The sequence below is a fragment of the Aulostomus chinensis genome, chromosome 4 (assembly GCF_037954235.1).
Source record: "Aulostomus chinensis isolate RoL2024-O1b breed Wild chromosome 4, RoL_Achi_v1.0, whole genome shotgun sequence".
NCBI lineage: Eukaryota > Metazoa > Chordata > Actinopteri > Syngnathiformes > Aulostomidae > Aulostomus > Aulostomus chinensis.
In genome coordinates this window covers 28,609,343-28,631,717 of record NC_141323.1, presented here as the reverse complement: position 1 = coordinate 28,631,717, position 22,375 = coordinate 28,609,343, and the positions used below count along the sequence as shown (strand labels likewise).

Here is a 22,375-nt window from a genome sequence, read left to right as displayed (position 1 = left end):
ATGACATTCAATTTCAAAGCTGCAAAAAGGCGCTTCAAGAAAAGGTTTGTGAGGGAAGCTCGCTCATGCTGGTCCCCAAAGACTCAAAGCTGCCCTTTCCTCACAATGAAAAAAAAAAGCTTAAAGCACCTGGTATTCCCAGGCGGTCTCCCATCCAAGTACTAACCAGGCCCGACCCTGCTTAGCTTCCGAGATCAGACGAGATCGGGCGTGTTCAGAGTGGTATGGCCGTAAGCCCTTGACTCTTACACACATGGGCTCTATATCCATTTCACTCACTTTACAACCTCAGAAAAAAAGTGATGCACAACAGCCTCAGGGTCTTTTCAAACGCCAAATAGTTGTCCTGTCAATACAAAGAAAAGAATGTTGACGTCATCGAGAGAAAAGTACTGCATCCTCCATCTGTCTACTTCAAATTACACGCTGCATGAGATTCCATTTCAAAGCTGCAGAAAGGCGCTTCAAGAAAAGGTGTGTGAGGGAAGCTCGCTCATGCTGGTCCCCAAAGACTCAAAGCTGCCCTTTCCTCACAAAGAAACCAAAAAGCTTACAGCACCTGGTATTCCCAGGCGGTCTTCCATCCAAGTACTAACCAGGCCCGACCCTGCTTAGCTTCCGAGATCAGACGAGATCAGGCGTGTTCAGAGTGGTATGGCCGTAAGCCCTTGACTCTGACACACATGGGCTCTATATCCATTTCACACACTTTACAACCTCAGAAAAAAAGTGATGCCCAACAGCCTCAGGGTCTTTTCACACGCCAAATCGGTGTCCTGTCAATAAAAGAAAAGAATGTTGATGTCATCTAGAGAAAAGTACTGCATCTGCCATCTGTCTTCTTTAAATTAACCACTGCATGACATTCCATTCCAAAGCTGCAGAGGGCGCTTCAAGAAAAGGTGTGTGAGGGAAGCTCGCTCATGCTGGTCCCCAAAGACTCAAAGCTGCCCTTTCCTCACAAAGAAACAAAAAAGCTTACAGCACCTGGTATTCCCAGGCGGTCTTCCATCCAAGTGCTAACCAGGCCCGACCCTGCTAAGCTTCCGAGATCAGACGAGATCGGGCGTGTTCAGAGTGGGATGGCCCTAAGCCCTTGACTCTTACACACTTGGGCTCTATATCCATTTCACTCACTTTACAACCTCAGAAAAAAAGTGACGTGCAAAAGCCTCACGGTCTTTTCAAACGCCAAATAGGTGTCCTGTCAATACAAAGAAAAGAATGTTGATGTCATCGAGAGAAAAGTACTGCATCTGCCATCTGTCTTCTTTAAATTAACCACTGCATGACATTCCATTCCAAAGCTGCAGAGGGCGCTTCAAGAAAAGGTGTGTGAGGGAAGCTCGCTCATGCTGGTCCCCAAAGACTCAAAGCTGCCCTTTCCTCACAAAGAAACAAAAAAGCTTACAGCACCTGGTATTCCCAGGCGGTCTTCCATCCAAGTACTAACCAGGCCAAACCCTGCTTAGCTTCCGAGATCAGACGAGATCGGGCGTGTTCAGAGTGGTATGGCCGTAAGCCCTTGACTCTTACACACATGGGCTCTATATCCATTTCACACACTTTACAACCTCAGAAAAAAAGTGATGCGCAACAGCCTCAGGGTCTTTTCACACGACAAATCGGTGTCCTGTCAATAAAAGAAAAGAATGTTGATGTCATCGAGAGAAAAGTACTGCATCTGCCATCTGTCTTCTTCAAATTAACCACTGCATGAAATTCCATTCCAAAGCTGCAGAGGGCGCTTCAAGAAAAGGTGTGTGAGGGAAGCTCGCTCATGCTGGTCCCCAAAGACTCAAAGCGGCCCTTTCCTCACAATGAAACAAAAAAGCTTACAGCACCTGGTATTCCCAGGCGATCTTCCATCCAAGTACTAACCAGGCCCGACCCTGCTTAGCTTCCGAGATCAGACGAGATCGGGCGTGTTCAGAGGGGTATGGCCGTAAGCCCTTGACTCTCACACACATGGGCTCTATATCCATTTCACTCACTTTACAAACTCAAAAAAAATGTGATGTGCAACAGCCTCACAGTCTTTTTACACACCAAATAGTTGTCCTGTCAATACAAAGAAAAGAATGTTGATGTCATCTAGAGAAAAGTACTGCATCTGCAATCTGTCTACTTCAAATTACACACTGCATGACATTCCATTCGAAAGCTGTGGAGGGCGCTTCAAGAAAAGGTGTGTGAGGGAAGCTCGCTCATGTTGGTCCCCAAACACTCAAAGCTGCCCTTTCCTCACAATGAAACAAAAAAGCTTACAGCACCTGGTATTCCCAGGCGGTCTCCCATCCAAGTACTAACCAGGCCCGACCCTGCTTAGCTTCCGAGATCGGGCGTGTTCAGAGTGGTATGGCCGTAAGCCCTTGACTCTTACACACATGGGCTCTATATCCATTTCACTCACTTTACAACCTCAGAAAAAAAGTGAAGCGCAACAGCCTCACGGTCTTTTCACACGCCAAATAGGTGTCCTGTCAATAAAAGAAAAGAATGTTGATGTCATCTAGAGAAAAGTACTGCATCTGCCATCTGTCGACTTCAAATTACACGCTGCATGACATTCCATTTCAAAGCTGCGGAAAGGCGCTTCAAGAAGAAGTGAGTGAGGGAAGGTCGCTCATGCTGGTCCCCAAAGACTCAAAGCTGCCCTTTCCTCAAGCTGAAGTTAAAAGAATTGCAAATTAATCCTTCACAGGTACTTGTTCACAGAGATGGATGAAATAAAAATTGAATATATTCTAGTATTATAAAAATACAATGAACAAAATTATTAACAATGAGTAAGAGGATTTTCAAAACAAAACAAACAGTGTCTTTCTTGGTTCTGAACTTTCGTTTCACTGAAAATCAAAATCTTTTTTAGTTAGATAGTTTCACATAAAATACCCTCAAGTCATCCTTTACACCTCAATTGTAAGGAAAAAAAGTTTCCTCTACAAAAGATAACCCTTTTGTTTTTTTAAAATATACATCATATTTAATCCCTTTCAGAATCCTTAAGTTACCTTCTAAAACGGTATTCTTTAATTTACAACAACTAAAACTCAATATTTTACCTGTGGGCACACACACATTCATATGAAACACCTTAAATTAAATTTTTACCTGTTTCAGGCCTGTTTATTGAAGCTCGTGTGCGGTCGGGGCTTCACAACTGTAATGGCCGCTTCACTCGCAGCTGAGCACACAATAAAAGCAAGTGCATGTGTATGTTAGTCCTCACAAATCCAGGGTTTTATTAGAAGGGGGAGAACGGGAATGGAGGATGAGAGTCTGAATGGTAATGGCAATGGCGGTGGAAGTCACAATCCAAACACTCACACGCAATGGCGGGACAGCGAAAGTCACGAAGAAGAAAACACAGCAGGACAGGGCACAGCAGAACAGCAGAGCCATCGGCTGGAAACCCGTCTCTCTCTCTCCAATATCCGTCTCCTTCAAGCATATTATCTTAATTTAGCCACAATTATCAAACATTATCTCGTGTCGAATTCGCATTACCTTTACTTTCGCTCCAAAAATATTACAACGCTAAAGCTACGATCTGCAGGCACATTAGCACGGAATGCTATCCCTAGCTAGCACGTCGCTAACCATGTACACATCCAGTCTCTTTTCACTATAACAGTTAGATAAAGCGCAAATACAGGCATAAATATTCACCTCTCGAAGGTCACACAGAAGTTTACATCAGGACCACCAGTCGTCGACCTCCAAAATAAACTTAAATGCTCTCCACACAAACGATGCCTCCCCTCTTAACTCTCTGATCATTGCCTCTGTTTCTCTCCCCATGCGCGCTAACTACTCACCTCACAAACCTGCGCCACTAGTCCCACCCCTTACACAGTAACTTTCCTCTCATTGGCTTTTGCGGTCTTAATACACCCAAAGATAAGACAGGAATGAAATGATTGACAGGTAACAATTGAGGTTACATATAAACACGGCTTCTTCCCCTCTCCTTATTCTCAGATCACTGATCTTTTACAGACTCAGAGAACTTAAAGACCTTCATATGAATTTATTTTTTAACTGTAAATAGTTTTACTTTTTAAATGTTACATATTATATTTATGCTTTTAACCTGCTCACATTATAACCAATTTTAAAGATCATGAACTCTATTTATTTTTGAACTTTTTAACACATCTTTTTATGCTTTTTATGCGATGTAATTTATTTGATTTTTGTACAGGGCTACGTGTTGTATGATAACAAGAGTGTATATTGTTTACAATGTGTTACAGTCAATGGGTGGCACGGTGGTACCGTTGTTAACAGTGTCGCCTCAAAGCAAGTTCAAGTTCTGGCTCGAGCACAGGTTCTTTCTGTGTGGTGTGTGCATGTTCTCCCCGTGTCTGCATGGGTTGTCTGTCTATTTGTGTTGGCCCTGCAATGGACTGGCTACCTGTCCAGGGTGAAACCTGCCTCTCACCTGAAAGCCACTGGGAAAGGCTCCAGCCTCCCCCTGCAACCCTTAACAGAAATAAGCTGGGATGCATGGATGTATAGAAAGCGGATACAATGAAGCGCATACAAATTTTTTGAATGCACGAAAAAGTCTCACCTTTTGTTTTTTTCATATTGGTTAGTTTGGAAGCATGGAATTTCTGACAAAGCCTAAGTTTGTATTGTTTATTCACTGATTTTTCTGACAATTTACAAACAAAGCTTTCAAAACTGAGAGGACAAGCAGTGGTGTTTAAGATCAACACCCAACATGGGGCTTGAACCAACAACCCTGAGACTAAGAGTCTCACGCTCGACTGACTGAGCTAATCAGGTTACGTCAGTGTAAGTCCCATAGCATGAAGTGGTCAGAGTGAGAGACTCACAGTCCTGTGAGTGATCACCCACCCATCTATCCATCCATCCATCCATCCATCCGTCCATCCATCCATCCATCCATCCATTTTTCCGCTTATCCTGTTAAGGGTCACAGGGTGGGGCTGGAGCCTATCCCAGAGGGGACATTACCTTGGACAGGTCAGTGGTCCATCGCAGTCCACCGCAGCCAACAAATATTGACAGACAACCATTCACACTCACAGCCATACCTACGGTCAATTTAGAGTTGCATTTCCATTTGCATGTCTTTGGACTGTGGAAGGAAGCTGGAGTACCTGGAGAGAACCAGCACAGGGAAAACATGCAGACACTCTCAGGATTTATTCCAATGAAGCGCCTAAAAAAGGAGTGTTGGAACTCACTCAGGTGAATGAGACATTATAAGCCATCAAATATATACATGTAGATGTAGTGTTGGAGATCCAAAAAAACAGGGAGAAAAGAGAAGAGAAGAAGAAGAAGAAAAAAACAGCTTCTTTGACCAGATAACATAGTTGTCTATTTCAATGTTTGAGGTCTGAAAAAATAACTGATTAACTGTGAAATGTGATGGACAGGCAAGTACTTACTAGGATCAGGGCAGCTGGAAAATAGGCTCCTGCATCTGTAGGCAATATCAGAGACAAAGAAAAATCAACACAAATGAGCAGGCACTTGAACGATGCTAAAACCACTCTTTTTTAAACAAATACAACCACAGCTCCTGATCTATGGCCTTAACTACACTGTAATCATGCCATCAGACAGACTCATGCCAGAGCAGTAGCCTAGCACAAGATGGAGGAACGTAATTGCATGTAAACACAGTCAGTGTGCACTCATCTTAATATGAACCGACTTAACTGTTGTGTGACACGTATATTGTGTGTACTGTAAAATGGTTCAGACTATCAGAAAGCTTCATGAATTCACAGGCAAAATACAGATGTCACACACATTAATTTGCGGAGGCTCGAGATGTAAAAAGAAAAGTCAACTCTCTGTGTTTTTTGGACTAATTTGCAAGCATTTTCAACATTTTGGCTAGCTGCTAAATCTGGCTAGCATGATGTGCACCGAGTGTAATTATCAATGCAAATGTGGCAGGATGAGAGGTCCCATCCTAGCAGTGAGACTGGTTGGTGATGCCTGACTTGGCTTGTACCATCATTAGCCAACCAGTGTGAGGCGCTGCTCTATAAATAGGGGCAGCATCTACCTGGTCAATCTCTTGCTCTTGGGGTCCGCGGTCCTCCCACTTCCTGGTCACCTCGCTTCCGCCTCTGATCGCCTCACGTCTGCCTTCTCGCCACCGTCTTTGCTGGTATGTAGCAGTAGCTCCCTGTAGCTCGTGTTGCATGCTGATCATGCACGTTTTTCATATTCACATGTTTAATTGTAGGCGTCCGGCTTTTGGGACACGGTCCCTTAATCGCCGCTAGTGGGGAAACACCCCCCCCCCCCCGCCGATCTGACGTGCAGAGGCTGTTTGCCACAGCATACTAGCTGTGAAACCCTTTGCTCTGCATGCGTGCGATCTACACCTGATTGGCACAGCTGGTGAGCCGTGACACTGAGGAAGAACTAGCTGCTGCTTTGCTACCGGGCGCTGTCTTGCCAGACTATCCTGCTTTGCTAGATGCTCCTGCTTTGCTCTGGCTGCTGTTTGTTACAGACTACCCTGCTTTGCTCTGGCTGCTGTTTTGCTACAGACTACCCTGCTTTGCTCTGGCTGCTGTTTTGCTATAGACTACCCTGCTTTGCTCTGGCTGCTGTTTTGCTACAGACTACCCTGCTTTGCTCTGGCTGCTGTTTTGCTACAGACTACCCTGCTTTGTTACAGGCTCCTGCTCTATTAGCCTGCTCTGCTACTAGCCTGTTCTGCGACCTACTGGCCATCTACACATGTTTTGCTTGTTTGTTCACTGTGTACTGTGTTCACTGGAGTGCTCTGCTTCTGTGTTAACGAATTGGAATCCGCTGTGTGTTGAACTGGAGGATGTTTCAGTAATTCACCTTGTTTAACCAGGGTCTGCCAGATCCTGATGTCCACCGTGTGGCGCCACTGAACTGTACTTCATGGTGCTCTGAAGGTTTGGATCTGCATTGTTTCCCATTCCTCCGCTTGGGCTTCAGGGTGTACCAAGCTGCTGGACGGCTATCTGTTAGCTCCCTGGTCTAGCAATGGAGAAATTAACTCGTTTCTGGTTATTTTGGGTTGTATTATTTTTCCTTGCTAATTTGTGTTTAATAATTAAATCTTGTTTCTCGAATTAATTTTTAAATTGTGGTTTGAGTTTGGTTCTGGTTTTTGTGTTTTTTTTTTTTTTTTAGTTTTGGTGTTAAATTATAATTCTTGTCATTTCGTTTCAGGTACTGGGAGCTCACGGTCCTGGCGTCTCTTTTCCTCTTGTGTGCTGTGCACCCCTGTTTTGCTTTAATCATGTGTGTTTTTTTTTTTTTAAATGTGATGTCCCAATTGATCAGGGTGTCTTCTGCCTTGGGATCCCTCACCCCCACTGGTAAGCTCCAGACTTGTTTAGATTCATGCTTGTTCTCTTTTTAATCTGCTGGCCTGTTTACAATAAAATATTTTTGTCATGGAACCACGTCTCCTGCCAATTAGTAAATGAACCTGTGAGTGCCTTTTGGTCGGTACGTTAACTATTTCCTTGGGCAAAATTCCCAAGGTGGCGTTGTCCGACTTTGGTCACTATTATATTTTAATAAGTGCACCCCCCACTCGTGTGTGTCGCCACACAAACTGGAAACTTCACTTAGCCTCCACTGGCCTACAGACTTTGCGCCAGTGTCTACAATAAATGCAATCGCTACTCACCAAATGACTGAGATTGAGATGGATGATAACCAAGGCTCTGGCCTCACGTGCAGATCAGGAGATTCTCCTTGCGTCCATAAGGCAAAGATACTGCATGATACTGTTGATTTATTTACAGTGAAGTACTGTATTTTAGCATTACAGCATAGTTCTGTTCAACAGTCATGGGGTGTAATTTAACAGATTCCTATTAGAATTAACGGCAAAGTACTGTATTTTTATAAACGGTGATACTATTGAAATCTTGTAGTAAATTTACAGCAGTTGCTTGCAGTGTACAAGTCCCACCGCTTTCATAAAATTCATCACTGGATTCAGGACGACCCCTGCTGCTCGGCCCCGGTGGGCGGGAGGAGGCTCAGGCCCAAACAACGCTGACTGCAGCTTTAATTTAATCCTAGGTTTATGTAATACTCTGATAAATCAGTGGTATTTATTTCATGATTTTCACAGGAATAAATTAAGAATAAAATGCCAGTTCATGGTTAACTTAAAATTTACATAAATAAGTATTTGTTATGAAGAAGATATTAAAATGTAAATAAAATTTGTTTAAAATTAGTAACTTTCAAAAAAACATCATTTCACGGGGTGTGAATGTCTTTAAAAAAATGTTAAAGTAATTCTATTACGTTAGGTTACGTGCGTGAGTTCATGACCTTTTAGTGTTTACACTTCCGGGAGAAACGAGCGCGAGGAAGGAGCATCGTGTGAATGGCGCAACGTTATCGGAGTTTGGAGACTGTGTGTCGTCGGAGAGGAGTTTTTATCGGTAACGGACTGTGAACTGTAATTGACCGACGTGATCGGAGTGCGTGAGTCGGATTCTCCGCCACCGATTGTGTTTTGAGCACCAGGCAAGTCCAGTTACAGAAGCTAGCGGGAGCTAGGCTAACGCTGTCCACGCTGAAGGGAGACGCCGCTGCACGGACGGGACAGGAGCTTCGGATAGTCGCCTCTGGAGAGAGTCGTTAACTGAGGATGTGCCGCTGCTGCCGAGTCACGGAGGTCTGTTGCTGCGGGCTGCTGCGAGCGGGACGGTTGCTGCCACAACGAGCGAGGGATTCATCGGCTGCGGTCCGGTATTGTTGACTTCACCGACACACGGGGGGATCTGGTAAAGGTTTCCATCATGAGCTCCAACTAAAGCGGGCCAACGAAAGTAAACATGAGTGCACTCGAAATAAAATTAGACAGTTGGAAAAAAAGACAAACAATATACCCCGGGGTTCTTTTTATTTTCTATAGTCTTGTTTATTCAAGGTTTGAATGTGTTTTTCTGCAAGCTTTTAAAACATTTTCTAAACTGAAATCTTGTGTTGTTTCATTGAATTTGTGTGTTGTTACTGAAGCTTTACAGCAGAGTTTAAAGGTCAAGTGTACTCCCCATAGCCTCCATTTGAATATTTAAGAGTGAGAATCATACATTGCCCGAGATTGATATTAATTATTCCAGATGGGACTTTTACCATACAAGATATTTGAAATGAGTTAAAGTGTTCCCTGTAAGCCTAAGGTGGGTTTTAATATTGGAGCCGGTGGTAAAAGGGTTACATTTAGAAATCTAAACCCCTGCTACCATGAGCACACATGGAAATAAAGACTCAACTGACCGCTCGGTCTACTTCAGCTAGCACACTGAACAATACTGTTGTTTACTTGCTAGCTGATAAGTGAGCAGCTGATGTTTGCAATAACATTGAAATAAACTAAAAATAGTCAATAGCTCAAATCCTATCACCACCAAAGGAGCCACGTCTTTAACACTTCAATCTCATAGCGACTCCTCAGGATTTCTTCTCTCCATTGCATTTTGTAGGAGGCTCCTGCCGGTCCACACTGCCTTCCCCCTAACAGATTCAGCTACTGAGACTAAAGTTCGTTAGTGAGCTCAATGCATAAAAGTGACGTAATATTTGTTGAAAACTAAATAGGCGTGAAGCTGTAACTTCACATGAACACTCGAAGTCTAGATTTCAGCTGCATGTGAAGAAATCAGCATAAAATCCTTGTGTTGGTGTTTAAACCTGGACTACCAGAACCAGGCTAAGAGGTGTTTGTCTGTTAGCTGTGAAGCAAACTGAAACATGAAGGCTTTGAGGGTTTGTTTACAACACAAAGAAAGATTCAATGCTCAAACTGCCAACTCTGTAAAAAAAAAAAAAAAAAAAAAAATTTTTTACAAATCTCAGTTTATTTCTTCATGAAGATCTTAATGAGGCAATCAGCACCAGAGCACTAAAGTTAAAATTAGTAACACCGTCACGAACGATGGATTTATTTGACCCAATGTAGTTTTCCTGATCAAATATAGTTTTCATCAAAATATATTATTTTTTTTATAATTAATTATTTCCCAATATGCAACGTCACATAAATGAAAAAATGGAGGACCCTATAAAATGACCTGACGTCATTGTTCAAGGGTGAAGTCATTTTTGGAATGAAGAAGAGTTCATCCAGCTTTCTTTGCCTCGTGTCTCTGAACCAGTTCATTTGTTGTGTCCACGCCGTTCCGTGTTTAACATGTTTTATGTAACATGAATAACATATTAATATACAAATATATACGACATAAATTATATATAGACACAGATAAACATCAATAACCAGTGAGAGAAGTCATGTGGTTCTCCGACCTCTCTAAGCTGCATCGCAGTGCTGGAGGAGTGCTGACATCATCATTTATGGTCCCTTGCTGGATGAAGGCCTAAACTATGGAGTGAAATCTACTGCCTTGAACTCACTCTTCATTTCTGCTCAGGCTTTTCCTGCCAGCAAGGCAGTGGCAAGAAAAGCAGTCAGCTGATGTCCACAGCTCAACATGAGAAGGACACATTTCTTTTGAAGAAAAAACATTTCAAGGAGTTTTTCCTGCCAATACAGGACAACACCCACTCACAAACCAGTGCTGGACAAGTTCCTTCAAAGCTGTCATGCCTTATTTCTTACTTGTTACTGTCATTTTAAAATAATTGGTTCCATTACGATTGTGTCTGCCAGTTCTTGGTGACTGTACAGGAGGTCTGTGGACCGCAGGGCCACAACAAGCCCATTTCCTCAACTCTCCATTGAGTACAGAGGTCCCCAAGTATGGACCAGTGAGGATAAATGTGATAGTGTAGAAGTCCTTTTGTTCTTCAACTTGTCCAACTTGATGGTGAGTCTCCTTTTATCAAGGATTACTGAATGCTTGTGTTATTCATGGCATTGTTAACACTTTATAAACCCTTCATTCAGAGCTGTAAAGAACCTTTAACCTCATATCCCAGACATCAAAGTGGGCCACTAACTGGTGAGATGAAGCTATGCTATGCTGCTACATTCTGAAGAGGTAAAGTAGCAGGTTCTGAGAGTGATGGCTAACCTGGATGTGTTCATCTCCTACTTTAATATCAGCGTCCCAACTTGGAGCTCTGACCACCTCCAGCTTTTTGTTCCTGTTTCTGCTTCAGTCAACAGGGAACTCAAACCTGCAATAGAATCATCAACAACAATGGAATAGAAAACAGAGGAAGACAAAATATCATAAACTTACAAAGCTGAGAAATGTTCATGAAGAATAAATGCACACATTATGATTGAGGCCAGAAAGTAAAACTCCACACCAAATGTATTTTGACATGTAGGGATAATGAACTTGAATGTGTTGAAATAGCAGATAAATGAATCCACTATCACAAGATGGCGTCACAGATCTCACCATCAAGTTGGACCAGTTGAAGAACAAACAGACTTCTCCACGATCACATTTATCCTCACTGGTCCGTACTTGGGGACCTCTGTACTAAATGGAGAGTTGAGGAAATGGGCTTGTTGTGGCCCTGCGGTCCACAGACCTCCTGTACAGTCACCAAGCGCTGGCAGACACAATCGTAATGGAACCAATTATTTTAAAATGACAGTAACAAGTAAGAAATAAGGCATTACAGCTTTGAAGGAACTTGTCCAGCACTGGTTTGTGAGTGGGTGTTGTCCTGTATTGGCAGGAAAAACTCCTTGAAATGTCATGCAAGTTTTTTCTTAAAAAGAAATGTGTAAAACATTCATTAACATCCAGGCCCAAAGACAAGAGAGGGCAACGCTCCAGGAGTCTTTGATCTCTGAATGCTGAGCATTGACCTCCTGCTTCAGTCTTTGATCTCTGACTGATCCGAAACTAATCAAAGGATCACATCAGCATATTGGTCCAGTCTACAGATGGTGATTTTACCAAGTGCACTACAGCAGTCCTTGTTGCTGTCTGCTGTTGTGTCACAGCAAAGTAAGGAAACAGCCTGACGGTCCTCAGGAGGAAATTCAACAACCTCCAAAGATGGAGGTGAATCTAGACCTGCTCATGTTTACTGTCCTTGATGAACTTGACAAACACACCACATGTCACACACTCTACAGTTTCAATCTGTTGAGAACATGTAACGTGTGGCCCCAGTGACCCTGCATGAAATTTTTGTCCAATTCAAATTTTGATTCATGACCCAGAACCACTCAAAACCCCTGAAAAATAAAGGTTTGGGTGCATTAAAGACATAAATAATAACATCATCATGTTTCAAGGGGGCTGCAGGATGGTGCAGTGGTTAGCACTGTGGCCTCACAGCAAGAAAGTTCTGGGTTCGAGTACCGGCTCGGGCGCAGTATCTTCTTGTGTAGAGTCTGCAAGTTCTCCCCGTGCCTGTGTGGGTTCTCTCTGGTACTCCGGCTTCCTCCCACAGTCTAAAGACGTGCAATTTGGGGAAAAGGCTGATTGGATTCTCTAAATTGACTGTAGGTATGAATGTGAGTGTGAATGGTTGTTTGTCCCTGTATGTTGTCCCTGTGATGGACTGGTGACTGGTCCAGGGTGAACGCTGCCTTTTGCCCGTAGACACTGGGATAGGCTCCAGCTCCCCCCGAGACCCTGAACAGGAATAAGTGGAAGAAGATGAATGAATGTTTCAAGGTTTTCTTCCCTCAAATCTCAAGGTCAAGCTGCATTATTTGCAGTGCTCATTAGCAGGGGAATTAGCTCCAATGGTAGAGTGCTAGCTTAGCATGTGAGAGGTAGAGGGATCCATGCCCTCATTCTCCAGAATACTTCAGCTTGTTCTGTTGATCAGAGGAGCTGCTGTGTGATGAATGCTGATGTTTGTCCACTGCTGTGATAAAGTGTCACCCTGTTACTGATACTGACCATTTCAGCTAATTCCCCTGCTAATGAGCACAGCAGATAATGCAGCTTGACCTTCATGCATGGTTGGATGAGCGTCACCAGGTGAAGCTTCTCTGGTTGACCAACATGTGGAATCTCTTTCAATACTCCAGTGGTGGTTTAAGTGATGAAAATATGGATTAGTCACTGGAAGTGTGTGTGTGTGTTTAAAAAGGCAAAAAAACCTTTTTTCAGCAATAGAACTTTAATACAAACACAAAATGAAAAGCAGAAAAGGCCAGAATCCAAAATATGGATTTACAGAGGAAGCGTGCTGGGCCCAGAACCCAGAGGTTGATGGATCAAAACCATCCTCTACTAAAAGAAGGGAATAAAATAAACTTGGTTGTTTTGAAATGTGAATCTGTTAAAGAGGGGTGGAAATGGTGAGGTAGTCATTGTCCCTTTTGTTTTATTACAGAGACCTCATTGTTACTTAAATAATTTTAATTCTTTACTTGAAGATTCACGCTTTTTCGCTCAAAATGTATAAAACTTCTTGCATGTTGGTGCCCCATCACACACAACAGGTGCACTTGTACTCTTTTCACCTCTGACCCACAAACATTCATAGTCTTCCAGTGAACGTCCAATTATCTTCTGAAATCAGTGATGAATCTTTACCTGCTGAGACTCATTATCTCTGACTGTGACTAGCATGTGCTAGCAGAATACAGCACTCCTTCTTCATTGTCTGTCTTTGTCTCTGACCAGCTCTCCTGCTCTCTTTCCTCCTACCAGTCAAAGCAGACATCTTCGCCTACTGATCTTGGATCTGCTGCCTGTTCCTGCCTCGTAAAAGAAGGAACCAGCACCTGGTTCTACAGGCTGAATTAACTCCAGGACGTTGGCCAGCCGTGTCAGTTGAAACCTTATTTGTCCAAATAGAGAAAAAATTTGATCTGATTGTTAATGAAAGATGTCATCATGGCTTTGAAACTGTGGTTGGGGACAAGCCAACATGAGCACATTCATGGAAGAATAGCAATAAAAACAGGAAGTGTTAGTTAGCAAGTACTCACCAGTCTTTCACTATCATACATGAGTCTAGTGGAACAAAATGGCTGCTGCTGACTGTGCTGCCTGGTGGTGGATCACTCTTCACCATCCTCACAGGCCTTGATGGAACCAAAAAGGCGACTTCCTGGAGAAGATCTTCCAGGGGGTCCAGGTTAAAGCGGTGCCCCAGCTGGCACCAGGCACTGACCCAGGTCCTGCATGTGAGATACTGTCAGTTCTGTTCTGCCCTGCTCACAACCACAGGCTGGTGTTGAGGCCTGCAGCAACCAGGGCCCCAGTCACCAAGTGTATAAAGGCTGGTCATTGTGGCAGTGGGAGGAGTCAAAATGAAGACAGACCAATGTGAGCAGGACTTGACTGCAAAAGTAAGAAGAACTTGACCATGTTTCCTACAGTACCCAGGAGGCTTGGTAGTTGTTGAAGGAAGCTCCAAAAGCAAAGAGCAGTCAGCAGGATATAAAAAGAAAAGATCCAGACAATAAAACTACAAGTAGAAACAAGAAGAAATACTAAAAGCTTTGGAAAGATACTCCAAGGTTGTATATACATTATTATATACACTACTATTCTCCATGACTCCTAAAGAGGGAAAGGAAAAATTAGAATGTGGATCAGATCAGCTGATTTCAGTGTTAAGTCCATCCCTCCATCCACTTTCTATTCTTATCCTTTAAGGGTCACGGGGGGGGGCATCAGTCTCATGCAACCTAAACTAAAACTTCAGTCAGATCAAATTCAGATTAAAGCAAGAGTTTCCAGATCAAAGTCAGAATTCCTGATGATGTCATCAGGGCTTTGACAGTACCTAGAATTCTGTCTTTGATCTCAGGAGGACATGAAAGAAACACAATTGAGGAAAGTATAAGAGAGCACATTCAGCTTCATTAGAAACACTTGAACTGTTGAACAGTAGAATTTGTTTGAAACAGTTTACAACACTGAGTGACAGGATTGAAGAGGGAAGATTTTTCTACTTAACATTTAATTCTAACTTAAAACTGGGGATGAACATTCTCAGTAGTTCATATACTAATATACAGAGTAAGTCATGTCATTCCCTTTTGGAAAAAAAAACAAGAAAAAAAACATGTGAAGCTCCTCCCCCCAGCTCCAGATGGTACAGACAGATATGAGAGTGACAAGGAAGCAAAGAAGTGTTGTGCTCCTCTCCAGTGCTCTTGTGTTGTTGTGTTCTTCTCAGCTCCATCATGAAGACGTGCTGGCAGTGGGCGCTGGTGGAAGTTTGCAGCTCTCACTGGAAAGTCCTGAGGCTCCTCCCATTCTGAAGCAGGCAGTTGCTCCTAGCCAGCCGACACTTTCCCTCTCTTGTGTAGGAGTGAAGAACAAAATCAAAATAAAGAATCATCACTCTTTCATTGGGGGACATTTTTTCTCATTCTAAAAATTCAACAGCTTCTATCATTTCTTTTACAGAATATGTCAGTGATATACTCGGATTTTCTGTTGTGCTGTCAAATTAACTTTTATCGATGCTTCACACTTCAGGTGTGAAAGTTTTTCAGTGGGAAAGACATGAGAATGAGGACGAGGCTGATTGATACTCTAAACTGACTCTAGGTGTGACTGTGAGTGTGAATGGTTGTCTGTCTTTATGTGTTGGCCCTGCAATGGACTGGCGACCCCTCCAGGGTGAACCCACTTCACGCTGAAAGCTGGGGAGACAGGTCCCCCCACCCCACAACCCTTAACAGGATAAGTGGAAGAAAATGGATGAATGAATGGATGGATGGATGGATGGATGGGCTACAGTTCAGTCACTGTGTCTCTTGTTCCCACAGTGATTTGATGCATCCTACCAACACAGCAGGACTCACCAGGAGACAATGGATTGTCAGTCATTTTTCACTGACAGCGCTGGAGCCGGAGCCCACAAGGTCACAACTGGCATTGGTGGACTCCAGGATATGTTTGGACCTACAGAAATGCACAACCTGTTAATGACAACACTTTCATATATTTAGCCCTGCTCACAGATCTCTGATACAATTTTCAAGTCATACAACAGGTTCAATGTTGACCCTTCGACCACCGTTACACTGAAGCAGAGTTCAATGGCAGTGTTGCATATGTTGGGAGGAGCCTGTGGCTCTCGGTTCAGAGGATGATTTGAAGAATTTGTTGTTGCTGAACTGTTTATGCTTCAATTTCTGGACGTTCACTGGTGGAATGTTTGTGGGTCAGAGGTGAAAAGAGTACAACTGCACCTTTTTTGTGTGATGGGGCACCAACATGCAAGAAGTTGTCAAACATTTCCAGCAAAACAGCATGAAAATTCAAGTTAAGAATTAAAATTATTTAATTCAGCGTTTAACTACCAGGCCTCTGGAATAAAACACAAGGAACAAATGACTACCTCACCATTGACTTCACACTGATAACCAGGAGGTAACGTGGTAGTCAGAGCAGCGATGCTCAGGTCTGTGGACTGAACAATGTCCTCTCATTCACACACACACCACTTTCATTGGGGCTCCTTTGTCCTTGTTCTGACACAGAAATTCAACAGCTTCTGTCATTTAGTTTCCAGGAAATGTTGATGACACTCTGGGATTTTTTGTTCTCCTGCTGTCACTGTCAAGTGCCAGCTTAACATGTGAGAGGTAGCAGGATCCATGCATGTGTTCATGTTTACAGCAGACAAGGAGGAAACCTTGGAGGATGTCAGTGACTTTTAGCAGTGGTTCTCACTTCATTTTCTCAGTATAAAGTTTAAAGCGAGCTGGCCAGGAGTTGAACCTAGAATCTTCTGATCCGTAGTCAGACGCGTTATCCATTGCGCCACCAGCCCTGTGAAGAAGCTGCTATGTTCATGTGTGCTTGGTTTTACAGAAAATCCCAACAACGTGGTGGCATTTTCAGGGGACACAATGGTGCAGTGGTCAGCACTGTGGCCTCACAGCAAGAAGGTTCAGCTCTCCTCTGTATTTGGTTGCTAGGAACCTGAATCAGTCCTCAGTGGAGCGGTGCTGCTGAGGCTGAGTGAGGCTTGAGTGAGGGACTGAGCAGGAGCAAACAGGTTCAAGCAGGTTCAGGCAAACTCCACTCAGTCCACCAACATCAAAGCAGAGGAACTGAGTTCATCTAACAAAATGGATTCATATCATCTCCACTTGGAATGCTCTGGAACTACAAGTACACTTAAAATGGCCGACTTAAGACAACAGAAGGAACTTTGAAGTAGATTTGATTTATTTAAGTCAGTGACAGTCATTTTTTTCAAGAATTTAGTTCAGGTAACTTCATTGTTTTACTAAGATGAGCTTAATGTTATAACATTGAAACAAGATCTTCATGTGTTGATGGATCCATCACAAATATGAGCCTTCCCAGTCTGTCAGGTGGTAGAATTCAGTCAGCACCAATAACAGGAGAGTCAGAGTTTAGAAACCAAAGACAGACATTAAAGTCTCACATTAAAGTGTTATATCTTTGAAAATATACTGCAATACATGAAATATTATATTTCCATGGATGGAAACCTCGTTCTTATATTCTTTAATATACTGCAATAGTAATGGACCCTCTATGACCCTGTAGTGATGAATCTATCAAGGAGTACAAATTATTATAATCAGAGAATTTTGAAGTCAAGTTTGAGATCAGTTTGATCCTCTCTCTCCCTCTCTCTCTCTCTCTCTCTCTCTCTCTTTCTCTCTCTCTCTCAGGAGCTTTTCAATGAATATTTTAATAAAACAGAACAGGAGACTGAAGAGTGATCACTAAAACCCACAGGCTGAATGGGACATCTTTTAAAAATATTGAACCACTGAGTAAAACCATAGAAGCGCTCCTGTCTCGTCGGTGCTAACAAGTTAGCTGTTGAGTGAGTCCAGCTGTGCTGTCTAGGAATCCTGGTAAAAAGCCTCCACACATAAAACAGCTGGTGTGTTGGTGGATCTGTGGATCCTGCTGGAAGAAGCAGGATGGAGCTCTGAATGGTTCCTGTCTAAAAGAGCTTCTCTGTGCAGCTCCCATCAGCTCCTAAAAACAGGAAACCAGCAGATTCAGTGTCAAAAGCTGTCCTGTCCACCATTTGTTGGTGCAAAGACATTTAAAAACACCAGTTGAACATTTTCCAAAGTTTTCTGTGTAGGTTCTCATTCATCCAGGTCATCGTAGATCAAAGCGAAGTAAAACCTGGTCAACTGGACGTAAGTTTACGTACCGTAGTTTAAAACTTACGTCCAGTTGACCAGATTTTACTTCGCTTCGATTTTCCAAAGTTGCTCTCACCTTCTTTCAAACACCTGGAACGATTTCCTCCAAACCAAAAGAAACTGGTGAAAAAACAACAACAAAAAACTCCTGGAGAATCAAACTCCACCCTCTGCTCCAACTGGACTTGGGACTTCAAATGACCTCCATTAAAAGCCTGCCTGCATCCCCATTCACTGACTGTTGTGCTGTGGGTCTCCTGGACAAACATGGCAGGGATCCTCTAGATCTCCAGGAGTTTAAAAAGAGCAACTCTTTTAAAATGGGTTCTGGCTCCATTCAGGTTTAGAGAGCTGAGATTAAAATCACACATGAATAAAAGAGGGAACCCAAGAAAACAAGTCAGCGTGAAAGAGGAGCAGATTTTAAAACTCCTCATCATTTCCACCTCCAGGAGTGAAGCCTCCCGGGACCCAAGAGGCTCCAGCTGGCAGAGCTCTCACTCATTTCTCCACCACCTCGCTAACCTGAGCTGTAGCATCTGAGAACAAATCAGTGACCCCCTTCAGTCCAGAGCCAACTCCACAAACTCTGAGCCCCACTTTACCCACAGCAAGCCGGCCTCCTCAACACTGCATGACACACGACGACTAAATTGAAGACTGAGGAGTCTCATCAAGAGATCTGTCACATGCGTCTGCTGTGGAGGGTCAATCTGTCCGTCCACATTCAGATCATTGATGCAACGACTCTGCTATGATCAAACTACTCAGGATGAAACAGACCAATGTTGACATCAAGTAGCAACTCAGCAGCTGATCAACAGAGTCCTAAGCACCAGTAGAGCCTGTTCATCGCCCCTGGGTGATCTTAGAATTCTTTCTTTGATCTCACCTTGATTTCTCAATGATTTTTTTGTACACACAAATTAGGAGTTGATGGGAGTTGTTGCAGATACCAGTGTCCAAAGTCCAGCTTGAACCCAATTTGTGCCACTTATTTGTCAAGCTAGCAGAGATTCTTTTCACTGCCAAGCTAAAGTGACTTCTGTCAACAAAGGTAAACATACAAAAGGATATTTCTACTGTCAGTTCAAGATTTTTATCAAACTCCTTTTTCATAGCTTCAACCTTCCTCTTGTGTTTGCTTTCTGTTCCCATCTCTGATGTTAACAGGTCAGTTTTGACCCACGTCTTCAATCAGCTGTAAAATAAACTAAAAACAATTTTCTATCATCCAAGTTGTTTCCATCTCTTGGTTTCCTTGTTAGGCTTCCTTATCCATGGAAATATTGATTTGAATATTTTGTTGTGGGCCTCTGGACCTTTTCTAGTCAGTAAACCCTCGATTTCAGTTTAAAAAATTATCAAATGAACCTCAAGAAAATAATAGAAATATACAAATGTTGTTGTGTTTGCTGACCATTACTGAGGGGTGTTAGAACACATCTCTGACATGGATTGGTTTTATTTATTGTTTCATTTTAATATTATTAACTATTGTAACATCCATGGTGTTATGGATCAGTGTGACAGTCTAGACCCCACTGTCACTGTTTGTCCCTGGCCCACCTCAATGAGTGCACAGTTGTTTGGTGGGATAGCATGGACAAACCCGGAGACGGCCAGCAACGTTGAAGGACATTTGTTCGGCAAGGCCATGCATCAAACAGGTTACGGCCTTCTCCCTCACCAGGGCTCTGAACTGGATCCTAAAAGAGTCAGGGTGGGGCTGGAGCCTTTAAGTAGGCGTCGAAGGCTACGCCCAAATTGGGGCGAACCATTCCCTGTCCGGAGACAGGGGAACTCGAACAGTACATGGACATGTGAATGGGTTTGGTCAATGAAGGACACTGGACATTTGTTTATTGCAAAGTAGCAGATATATATGGTCACTGAAGGACATGGTGTTTCTTTGCTGTATGTTAAGGTACACAGAACAATTTGGGAAAACAATACAACTCCCCTTAACTGGTCTTTGGTCTGTCTGGTGGGAGGGGCCATGAGAGTATATAAAGGGTGAGAGTGGGCTTACAAGGCAGTCTGCTGTTAACTCTGCTAGGTTAGGGACCTCATTGCTGAGGTCCAGAGGTGAATATTGTTTCTCAAAAGTTCTATTGTTTCCAAGTTATGATGTTCTTTCTATTGATTAAGCTAAGAGTAAACCATGGTTGATATGTGCATTGACTTATTCTTGTTGAAAGTATACTGCTAAAACATAGAATGTATGCGTTTGATCAACGTTAAATATTTTGATTTGCATTTTGCTAAATTACTTTGTATCTGAGTTATGCTTTTGTTTTGAGCTCGTTAATTAGTTTTGATGATTTTTATTACAGACCTCTGGTCCCTTCTGTATATAGCTGCTTTATTATATTTGTGTATCACAACTGGGGAAATAAATATTGTTACAACTTATGCAACTCTGTCGTGTTTTGCCATCAATGGTTTAATGTCTGGGTCTCACACTACCCATACCCGTGTCCGGGGTGTGACAGTCAGTTTCCACCCTCATATATTTACTTCAAGAAAAAGACAAATATTTTTCTCAGCAACAGAACGTTAATACAAACACAACATGAAAAGCAGAACAAGCCAGAACCCAAAATATGGATTTGCAAGGTCAAACAACCAGTCAAGCAAATCAAACCAACTACTGGTTCAAAACCAGTAAAAAACAAACTGAGGAAAAGTCTCTTGGTGCAAAAACGTGTGCGTTTGCAGTTGAACCACAATCCGTTTGTCCTGCTGTCCTGACTGCTTGGGCAGACCTGACTCCTACTTTCTTCTGGAATCTGGTGGGTTGTGGCTGTGGCTGTTCTGGTTGGTGTTGAGGCAGGGCTGCTGAGGAGGATGCTGGCGTGGATGCTCTCTGTGTTGCTGATGGCATGGATGGAGTGCTGGGTGAGCTCTGCAGCTGTCTGAGCAAGGCTGCAGCGTCTGGGTCTCAGGGCATCCGTTCCCTTCCCTCAATGTGTGGCTTGACCAGGGAATTTCCCAGCTGCTCCAGAAACATTCTCCACTTGCATTTTTGGTTCCACTCTTGGTGGATGTGGGTCCACAACACCAATGTTTCTATGCAGACACATCAAGGATGCTGCAAAACACAAGAATCCACCCTGAGACTTTCTCTTCAACCGTGTTGAGGTCTTCATGACTGTGATGATGCAGGTTGTCTTTCTTATTTTCGTCTTACAAATATTTATAAATGTTATATTTAGAAAATCAGACAGCACAAAAACCGAAAATGGCGCCATATCATTTACATTTTCTGTCATACATCTGAATGTGTAGACTCTTTTTGTCCTGTCCTGACTGGCAATCAAAGTAGGCTCCAGTGGTGAATGCTGTCAACAATGTTCCCCAAAGCCACCATCCAGCATTATACAAAGTATGATCAGAGATCCCATTGCAAAGTACAGTCTTCACATACTCATACATTTAAACACCCATCTAAATAAATTCTGCTTCTATGCACCATTAAAGTACACAATGCATATTCATACACAAATATCCACATATGTACAGTACAGAGAACAAACAAGAACAAGTACAGAGTGAATCCTGGAGAGAAAAGGTGAGGTGCATCAGAAACAAGAGCAGATGTTTGAAAATGCTTGATGATTTGAAGATGAGAAAGGAAGTGAGAGACCGAAGTGAGGAGGAAAGGTTGTTCCAATCTGATGGAGCTTTAAATACAACCGGACAAAGCAGAAGGCCGTCCCCACTGATCCTGGATCTGCTCGACATTCCTGTTTGTTAAAAGGAAGGTTTTCATCGCCGCTGTTGCAGGATGTGCTTGCTGATGGAGAATTGTTGGGTGTAGATTCATTGAAGGAGTTTGGTGCTGGACCTGCTCTACTAGTAAAGAGTCATGAGAGAACTTTTATTGTGATTTGGTTCCATACAAATAAAAATGACTTGACTTGATCTGGTGCCTCATGAGGAGAAAATTTGGGCACAAAAGTTGGACAAGAGTGTTTGTGGAGGGGTGATTTTTTTTTTTTGCAGTGTTGTAAGTCACTGTAACTGCAGCTGAATGATTGAACTTTCTCCAAATATCCTCAAGATGGTTTCCAAATGGGGCTGCACGGTGGTGCAGTGGTTAGCACTGTGGCCTCACAGCAAGAAGGTTCCGGGTTCGAGTCCTGGCTCGGGCGCGGGATCTTTCTGTGTGGAGTTTGCATGTTCTCCCCGTGCCTGCGTGGGTTCTCTCCGGGTACCCCGCTTTCCTCCCACAGTCCAAAGACATGCAATTTGGGGACTAGGCTGATTGGACACTCTAAATTGACTGTAGGTATGAATGTGAGT

General features: G+C 43.1%; 5 non-coding genes and 2 pseudogenes across 5 annotated transcripts; all 7 read right to left on the bottom strand.

Moving 5' to 3' along the window:
• Positions 1 to 117: 117 nt before the first annotated feature.
• Positions 118 to 236, bottom strand: LOC147265491 (5S ribosomal RNA). Its single transcript, XR_015113298.1, has one exon. It is a non-coding gene; the product is annotated as a 5S ribosomal RNA (ribosomal RNA).
• A 311-nt stretch (positions 237 to 547) lies between these two features.
• LOC147265490 (5S ribosomal RNA) lies at positions 548 to 666 on the bottom strand. Its single transcript, XR_015113201.1, has one exon. It is a non-coding gene; the product is annotated as a 5S ribosomal RNA (ribosomal RNA).
• A 309-nt stretch (positions 667 to 975) lies between these two features.
• LOC147265489 (5S ribosomal RNA) lies at positions 976 to 1,094 on the bottom strand (annotated as a pseudogene).
• Positions 1,095 to 1,404: 310 nt separating this feature from the next.
• On the bottom strand, positions 1,405 to 1,523 carry LOC147265488 (5S ribosomal RNA). Its single transcript, XR_015114173.1, has one exon. It is a non-coding gene; the product is annotated as a 5S ribosomal RNA (ribosomal RNA).
• Positions 1,524 to 1,832: 309 nt separating this feature from the next.
• On the bottom strand, positions 1,833 to 1,951 carry LOC147265487 (5S ribosomal RNA). Its single transcript, XR_015113583.1, has one exon. It is a non-coding gene; the product is annotated as a 5S ribosomal RNA (ribosomal RNA).
• A 310-nt stretch (positions 1,952 to 2,261) lies between these two features.
• On the bottom strand, positions 2,262 to 2,370 carry LOC147265486 (5S ribosomal RNA; annotated as a pseudogene).
• A 14,255-nt stretch (positions 2,371 to 16,625) lies between these two features.
• Positions 16,626 to 16,698, bottom strand: trnar-acg (transfer RNA arginine (anticodon ACG)). Its single transcript has one exon. It is a non-coding gene; the product is annotated as a tRNA-Arg (tRNA).
• Between the last annotated feature and the right edge of the window lie 5,677 nt (positions 16,699 to 22,375).